The sequence below is a fragment of the Tetrao urogallus genome, assembly GCF_951394365.1.
Source record: "Tetrao urogallus genome assembly, chromosome: 14".
Taxonomy (NCBI): Eukaryota; Metazoa; Chordata; class Aves; order Galliformes; family Phasianidae; genus Tetrao; species Tetrao urogallus.
The window spans coordinates 863,326-872,666 of record NC_136827.1 but is presented as its reverse complement, the minus strand read 5'-3'; the positions used below and the strand labels follow the sequence as shown (position 1 = coordinate 872,666).

The 9,341-nt window shown below is 54.2% G+C and overlaps 1 pseudogene across 1 annotated transcript; it reads right to left on the bottom strand.

Annotated features, from left to right (window-relative positions):
- Positions 1-2,568, bottom strand: LOC306951851 (protocadherin alpha-5 pseudogene; annotated as a pseudogene). The gene has a single exon. The product of its transcript is annotated as a protocadherin alpha-5 pseudogene (transcript).
- Positions 2,569-9,341: the final 6,773 nt, after the last annotated feature.

The following is a 9,341-nucleotide window of genomic DNA, read 5'->3' as shown; positions in this document are numbered from 1 at the left end:
TCAAGGGGCACTGACCGTGTCGAGCAGAGAGGGCGGCTCGTGCGGCGTCTCCTTCGGCGCGGGGCCGGGCGGCGGCGGGCAGTTGGGGCTGAACACCATCAGGTCGCTCTTGCCCGCGCCGTCCGCGGCCGCGGCCACGCACAGGCTCCGGCTCTGGCGCTGCGAGTACGACCAGCTGCCCACCTCGCTGGCGCACACCAGCGTCGCCGGCCCGGGCCCCGCCGGCACGGCCGCCCGCGGCGCACAGCGCCCGGCCCCGTACAGCACCGCCGCCAGCACCAACACGCTCGACACCGCGCAGATGGCCGCCACCAGCCACACGTTCGTCGCCGCCGCCGCAGAGCCGCCCTCCGCGCCCGCCGCCGCCCGCGGCCCCGCCCCCGCCGACACCGCCCCCGCCCCCGCCGCCGCCAGCGCCGCCTCGGCGCCCTCCACCAGCGACACGCTCAGCGTGGCCGTGGCCGAGCGCGGCGGCTCCCCGTGGTCCCGCACCACGATCAGCAGCCTCTGCCGCGGGCCGTCCGCCTCCTCCAGCGCCCGCGCCGTGCTCACCTCGCCGCTGTACAGCCCCACGCGGAACGGGCCCTCGCCCCGCGGCTCCCGCAGCTCGTAGCGCAGCCACGCGTTGTAGCCCGAGTCCGCGTCCACCGCGCGGATCTTCGCCACCACCTGCCCCGCCGGAGCACCCAGCGCCGCCCGCGCCCACAGCGACCACGACGACGACGACGACGCCGAGCCCGCCGAGCCCGCCGAGCCCGCCGAGCCCGCCGCCCGCCACGCCGGCTCCGCCGCCTCGCCCGCAGCCCAGGGCCCCGGCCCGCCGCCCGCCAGCGGCAGCAGCGCCGGCGCGTTGTCGTTCTCGTCCACCACGAACAGCTGCACCGTGGCGTTGCCGCACAGCGGCGGCTCCCCCGCGTCCACCGCCCGCACCTCGAACTGCAGCACCTGCAGCTCCTCGTAGTCCAGCGGACGCAGCGCCCGCAGACGCCCGCTCTCCGCCTCCACCGACACGTAGCTCGACGCCGGACGCCACCCCGAGCCCGAGCCCGAGCCCGAGCCCGAGCCCGCGCCCATCCCCGCGCCGCCCTCCCACACCGAGTAGCTCACGCGCCCGTTGCCCGCCTCGTCCGGGTCCCGCGCCCACAGCCGCGCCAGCTCCGCGCCCGCCGCGTTGTTCTCCCGCGCCAGCACCGTGTACACGGCCTGCGCGAACGCCGGCGCGTTGTCGTTCACGTCCGACACCGGCACCCGCAGCCCGCGCCTGGCGCGCAGCGGCGGCGCCCCGCCGTCCTCCGCCCGCACCTCCACCTCGTACTCCGACACCCGCTCCCGGTCCAGCGCCTCCCGCAGCACCAGCGAGTACGAGCCCGCGAACGTCGCCACCAGCCCGAACGGCGACGCCGGCACCACCGCGCACCGCACCCGCCCGTTCGGCCCCGAGTCCCGGTCCGACACGCTCAGCAGCGCCACTACCGTCCCCAGCGCCGCGTCCTCGGGCACCGGCACCGACAGCGACGTCACCCACACCTCGGGCGCGTTGTCGTTCACGTCCAACACCTCCAACACTACGCTGCAGTGGCCCGACAACGGAGGTGTCCCCTTGTCTCTCGCCTCGATTTGCAACTCGTGTTGGCGGACGTCCTCAAAATCTAAGGCACCTGTGAGTCTGATCTCCCCCGTCCGCGGATCAATGCTGAATGCATCTTTCTGAGATGCAGGAAGAGATCCGACGATGGTGAAGGAAAACTCCTGATTAATTCCTTCGTCCGGGTCCGTGGCTGCCACCCGCGCCACCAGCGTCCCCTCCGCCGCGTCCTCCGGCAGCTGCACTTTATACACCGACTGGTTGAACTGCGGCGCGTTGTCGTTCGCATCCAGCACCGAGATCAGCAGCTGCACCGTGCCCGTCAGCGCCGGCCTGCCCCCGTCACTCGCCGTCAGAACCAAGCGGTGCTCCGACTGCGACTCGCGGTCCAGGGGGCTCATTAATACAAGAAAAAGGGATATCGAGTTATCATCTGGGGATTTGTCATCCAGAGCGAAGTGCTCGGAAGGGCTCAGTGTATACGAGAGCTGAGCGTTCGATCCGATATCCACATCCGACGCGACCTCCAGAGGAAACCGGGAATTCAGAGGGGAGTTCTCCCACACGCTGATGTTTTTGGAGGCGGCGGGGAAGCGCGGGGCATTGTCGTTGATGTCGGTGACCTCCACCTCCACGTGGAAGACGCGCAGCGGCCGCTCCAGCAGCACCTCCAGGCGCAGGGCGCACGGCGCGCTCTTCCCGCACAGCTCCTCCCGGTCCAGCCGCGAGCTCACCACCAGCGCCCCGCTCGCCCCGCTCACCTCCACGCTCGCCCGCCCGCCCCGCGACACCAGCCGCAGACGCCGCGCCTCCGCCTCGCCCGCCTCCAGGCCCACGTCCTGCGCCACGCGCCCCACCACCGTGCCGGCCTCGGCTTCCTCCGGCACCGAGTAGCGCACCGGACCGCCGCCCAGCGCCCAGGCCGCCTGCAGCACCAGCACCGCGGCCCCCCAGCTCCGCCGCGCCGCTCCACCGCCGACCATCGCCCTCTACGCCGCCGCACCGCTCCTTCTCCAAGCCGCGCACCTCCCGACCCGCCTGCTCCAAACCCTCCGCCCGCGCTCGCCGACACAATCCTTCCTCACGGGACGCGCCTCCTCCTCCCCGCCGCTCGCTCTCGCTCTGCCTTCTTTGCCATGGGCACCGGAAGGTGTTCCCCTCCCTTCCTCGCATCGCATCGCATCGCATCGCATCGCATCGCATCGCATCGCATCGCATCGCGCGTTCCTTAGCTCACAGCGCCATCATGTGGCTCGCTGCAGGCATTGCTTCTGTCATTCTCTGCGTATCGCTCCCGGTTCGCTTTTCTTTGCCGTTTCGCATTCCTTGTACACACCTTCTCTTCCTTATACATATGGATCTATGTCGTCCATATAGGTATGGAAGGTATTACTTACCCGCTGCACCTTTCAAGCTGACACCTTTCAGTGAAAGTGTTTATCTATTGACTTAAAATCAGAGCGGCATCATGTGGCTCGCTGCGGGAATTGCTCCTCTGCTTCTTTGTGTATCGCGCTGGATTCATACAATCAGTGAACCATGGAATTCTTTACGTTGGAGGGGACCTCTGAACGCCGTGCAGTCCAGCTCCTACGAGGTGAACATAAAGACCCACAGCTAGATGATGTTGTCCAGGGCCTGATCCAGCCTCTCCCTGAATGTCTCCACATACGTGGCATCCACCTGGGCATCCTTTTCCCATGCCTCACCACCCTCACTGTAGAAGATGTTCCACCCCTGTGATCATTTTTGTGGCTCTCCTCTAGACACACTTCAACAGGTCTATGTGTCTCCTATACTGGGGACTCCACAGCTGGATGCAGTACTCCACGTGTGGCCTCACCAGTGCAGAGTAGAGGGCCAGGATCACCTCCCTCACCCTGTTGGTCACAATGCTTTTGATGCAGACCAAGATGCAGTTGCTTTCTGGGATGCAAAGTCACAATGCTGGCTCATGTCCAGCTTCCACCCCCAAGGTCTTTTATTGGCAGGGTTGTGCTCAATCCTTTCACCCCCCACCTTGTATTGGTAACAGGTGGACCAACATCGACCCAGGTGCAAGATCTTGGGATTGGCAATCTCATGGGATTCACCTGGGCACCACGTTCAAGCCTGTCTAGGTCCTTCTGGATGGCATCCCATCCCCTTGATGTTATCACCACATGCCACAGCTTTATGTCACCAGCAAACATACTGAGGATGCACCCGACCCCATTGTCTATGTCACTGATCAAGATATGAAGGAGTATCAGTCCCAGCACTGACTCCTGGGGGATGCTCTGTTTGTCACCAATCTTCATCCAGGCGTGGATCCATTGACCACCACTTTCTGGACTCGATCCTGCAGCCAGTTCTTCATCCACTGAACAGTCCAGCCATCAAATCCATATCTTTCCAATTTGGACAGAGGGATGTTGTGGGACCATGTCAAAGGCCTTACGGAAGTCAAGGTAGAGGACATCAGTGGCTCTTCCCTTGTCCATCGAAGCAGTGAAACCATCTCAGAAGACCACTTGGTTGGTGAAGCAGGATTTGCCCATGCTGAAGCCATGCTGATTCTCCCAGATCGCCTCCCTGTCTTCCATGTGCCTTAGCATAGCTTCCAGGAGATCTGTTCCATGATATTCTCTGGCACAGAGGTGACACTGACAGGTCGGTAGTTCCCAGGGTCGTTCTTTTTACCCTGTTTACAAAGGGGTGTGATGTTGCCTTTTTTCCCAGCCACCAGGGACTTCACCCCATTGCCATGACTTTTCAAGTATCGTTGAGAGCGGACTGGCAACTACATCAGACAGTTCCCTCAGGCCTCTGGGACTCCTGTCGTTGTTACCATTCTCTACTCCTGTACTCTTCAGTTGCTTTAAAATATACACACATAATTATTGACTGAGTACTTACCTGCAGCACTTTCACTGTTCTAGTTTAGAGCGTATCTTTTTATTTACAATGAGGTGCCAACTGATCTTTCGCACTTGTTTGTCATGTGAAACTGGTGTGCCATGAAAGGTATTGGATGTATTTGTTGTTTGCTATCTCAGCAACAGTAATTGATGTTCCACTATTGGAAACCTTCTGATCTAATAGAATTCTTTCTAATGACACTCTCTACTCACACGGCCTTCTTTGTATTTTTACAGGAAAATAAACACCACTTTTAGCCTAACTACAGTGAAGCAGAGATTCACAGGTGACTGCTCTATGTCGTAAAAAGAATTAGCGAGAGGAGAAAAGTGGGAAACACGGCCCCTTCTTTCACTCATGGTAAATGCTTCTCCCACCACTTGATTCTTTTTTGGTTTCTGCAGTTACAATCATGGAAGAAGCATAGAAGTTGGAAGGGACACACAAAGATCATTCAGTTCAACCCCCCAGAGGTGAACAAGGACACCTACAGCAAGATCAGAGTGCTCAGAGTTCAATCCAGCCTGACCTTGAACGTCTCCAGGCACGGGGCATCCAACACCTCTCTGGGCACCTTGAGCCAGTGCCTCACCAACACCACTGCAAATAATTACTTCCTTACATCCAATCTAAATCTCCTCTCGTCTAGTTTGAAATCATTTCCCCCTATCCTATCACAACACATCCTGCTAAGGCATCTGTCCCCATCTTTCTTATATCTCCCCTTTACATAAGGAACAGCCACTATTGGTCTCCCAGAGCCTCCTCTGCTCCATGCTGCACAAACCCAGCTCCGTCCTCGTACGGACATGCTCCATTCTTGGGATCATTTTTATGGCCATCCTCTGGGCACACTCCAACACCTCTGTGCTTCTCCTGTGCTGAGCACTCCCCAGCGGGATGCAGCACTCCAGGTGAGGTCTCACAGCACAGAGCAGAGGGGCAGATCCCTTCCATCACCCTGCTGGCTGCGCTGCTTTTGATGCAGTCCAGGCTACAGTTGGCTTTCTGGGCTGCTAGGGCACAGTGCTGGCTCACATCCAGCTGCTATCCATCAGTAATACCAGTCCTTTTTGGCAGGGCTGTGCTCCATCCTGTCATCATCCAGCCTGTACTGTTAGTGGCAGTTACCACAACCCAGGTGCAAGTCCTTACTCTTGGCATTGCTGAACCTCAGGAGGTTCTCCTGGGCCCACTCAGACTGTCTGGGTTTCTCTGGGTGGCATCCCATCCCTCTGGTGTGTCAACTTCCCATCTGCAGTCTACTGAGGGTGTCCACAATCTGACTGTCAGTTTAATTAGTGAAGAGATTAAACAGCACTGGTCCCAGCAATGACCCCTGAGGGACACCACTCATCACTCATCTCCATCCAGACAAGGAGCCATTGGACACAACTCTCTGGTTCCACCTTGCAACCGGTTCCTCATCCATCAAATGGTGCACCCATCTGATCCACACCTTTCCAATTTGGACAGAAGGATATTACAGGACACTGTGTCAAAGGCCTTACTGAAGTTCAGTTCAGCCAGTGTGAAAAAAAACAACCATAATGTTGAACACTTCATCCTCCTTCATGTTTGTACCTGAACTACACTCCTCTATCCCAACAAACGGCACGCTCATCTCCCTGAGGAAGCATTCAGACACATCACATTTCCTATCCCAAATCCTTCCACGCAGAGCACAGTGGAAGTTCAGACTCAGAAGATGAAGTGTGGTCCTCCTCTCCTGTGATGCTCCTGAATAGAGAAGCTCAAGCAAAACAGCAGCAGTGATTTCGGGCAGACACTGCACCAGTTGGGCACCGCAACTTTCATTGACATGTTCCAATCACATTCAGAATGTAGCAGAACAGGTTGTGTTCTGCATTACTATTCTTTCCATCTAGGGATTTTCTGCCATCTTACACCATGATTACCCAAACACACAAACAGAAAAAACGCGTCGTGCCCAGTTAACAGACATTTTGTTGACTTTTCCAGGTACGGGCAGATGGGTTTGCTGTTATTAAAGGCAGGGATGCTACGACTGTACAAGGCACAATATTTTGAAGGTTCATTTAGCAAATGGAAGGAAGGGTCTGGGTAGAGATCAACATCTTGATCAGCACATAGATTCCTCGACAGACCTTCTATCAACAAAGCCACAAAGCTCACTCCACACGAGCCCAGGAAGAAAAGGTGTCCAAAGAGGGTATACATGTAATTCTTCTCCTTACCCACTCGGTAAGTTCATCCACTTACCTGGAATATCTAGATCTACCCAGCCTTCACGCTCTATTCACAGGCATGAGAACAGAATGAGCCAGACAGCAAAAAGATCACAGCTTTATTTTCAGGTATTATAGAAATGTGATAAGCCCTAAATTAACTTGCTCCAAAAAAAAAAAAAAAAAAGTAGAAGGATGTTTTAATTGGAAAAACATCAGCCAAAGAGAAAACAAGCCAAGCATACAGGGCGCAATGTCCCTTCTCCTGTATTTGTGTAGCTGTCTGCACATCACCTCCACATTCACTGAGCTGTGGCTCAAATAAATGGTCCCACAATGCATGAGATCTGGCCTTTGCTATCGATAAAGGCGTTTCAGTATGCAAAGAAACAACTGAATGACCCAAGATAACCGACACTTCGGAAGAGTTGTTTTGGGCTTTCTCATGTCCGGCACACGTGGAATTCTCTTCTTCTACAGACATTAGAGCAAATTCTCAAGCATCATTAACACACAGCACAGTAAACACAGATGAACAAAAGACTTCTCTGTTGCACACTCTGAGAAGATGCCAAGTTTACATGGAGAAGATGAGAGTATACTATAAAGTGCATGTGAGTCGGCAGAGCTTTTATTGTCAAACCACGTAGTTGAGTCCATCCAACAGCAGTGAGTTCTCCAAAACACATGCAGGTGCCTCTAAAGGATTTCTCACACGGAAAAAGAATGCTGAGCTATTTCAGAATTTGCATATATGTTCAAATTCTAGAACAAATTATGCTACAACAGTCCTTGCCATCTTCACCAAAGCCAAGTATAAAAATGCACAGATCTGGGAGAAGTCCACAAGGATTACACCCACCAAACAAGGTCTCCTAAGAAATTACCTGTAAGTCCAGTACTAGGCTGACATGCATGGAAGGGATCTTTACCAGTGCAAAACAGCTCTCTCCATTGGTACACACACGATCACCAAAAAGCTCCAAACCTACAGGCAAATCCCACAGCATGTATACCACAGCCAAGATTTAAAAGAGAATGAGAAAGGGGAAGAGAAAGGGGAAGAGGAAGGAGAAGGAAGCACAAGTAAGCAAAACTATGTAGCTGTCTCCCCAACACATATTCTGTGGAAGTAAATGACTTACCTGTAACCTCAGTTGCTGACTACTCACAGAAAGAACACTAGGTAGGGTGCAGTACACCTTGGCAGATGTCTGTCAGAAAGGAAGTCAGAGGGAGACCAGATGGCTAATGACTTTCTCTCAATGACTATCTCAGCACACTAGAGTGGGAAAGTCAGGCACCAAACTCAAGGCCAACCACTCAAAGGTCTGCAAAATGACAGCAGCCAGAACTCAGTGCACTACATCTCATCCACTGTCACCCACCTATTTCTAATGATGGAGAAGAAACACAACTGAGTAGGACATTTTTCTAGAAGGAGAGAAGAAGACCCCATTCCATATCATTGGAACACAAGGCTTGCCAAAATATGGAATACAGAGGGCATTTGTTCCCATCCCAAGCAACAAAACAACCACAGAGAAAACTGCAGACAATTCAGCCAGAAATACCAACATTGGAAAAAGATGCCATATTCCAACACAAGAGAATAAAGGTTGCATATGGCAGATGTCTTCGGAAGCAGAAATGCCACAGGAGCAACAAGGAGTGAGGAAACACAGAATTTGACTGTAGAGGGTCTAGAGAAGCCCATCACACTGCACAGATGGACCTGCTGTCAACAGTCACTGGGTTCACAGGCTTCCTGTGTCCCAACAAAGACAGCATCTGCTGCGGTGCTCAAAGCTTACTAGATGCTCCTCTCCCTAAGGCAAGTGGATGCCCAGGGAAGACAGCCAAAAATGCTTCCAACAGATACAGTGAGGGAGTGGTGTGGAAGTATGAACAGCACACATCCTCCCATGTTAATACCTAATATCCGACTTTCTGGAGCTTCTGAGGGGACCTGGGCAAAGCAGCACTATGTGTTCGGTCTGGAAAAGTCCAGCTTTTTTACTGGCAACCCATAAACCATCCCTTGTCAAATAGGATCTCTAGAACCTCAGCTAGCATTTTCCAGCTCTTGTTCAGTGACTCCCTCCCTCTTCTACCTAGCAGCATCATTTCTTTCAGACAACATCAACCTAAGAACAACCGAGAGTAAAATCCTATGGCCTTCAAAGACAGTAAGAGCATTCCAATACCATGTACTATCTCAAGATCAGGAAAGCTCCTGTTTCTTAAAGCCTCCTTTACTCCCCACTGCCGACAAGGATAAAGAGGGCAATAAAAGCCTCTCATTTGCGATTTTTGAACAAGCTCTGGAGTCTTCTCAACGATGACGTGTTCTCTCAAGAACAGGGATTTACACGCAAATCAAAACTCACCGGAAAAAAAATGCTCCAGCTCTACCGTGTGCTACTACCACATTCACATCCACCACATGTCAAAAATGCATTTCCCACCATAAGCTTGATTTTGACTTCCACAGAACCTCTCACTGATGACAGAACTAAACGTGACAAAACCTGACCAGCAGTGCAATAGACAGAGAACCTGGCAAACTCGATGCAGATCACGCCAGGTGATTTATAACGAATCCAAAAATTGTTATTAAAGTACACATAGTTAAACGAAAGTAT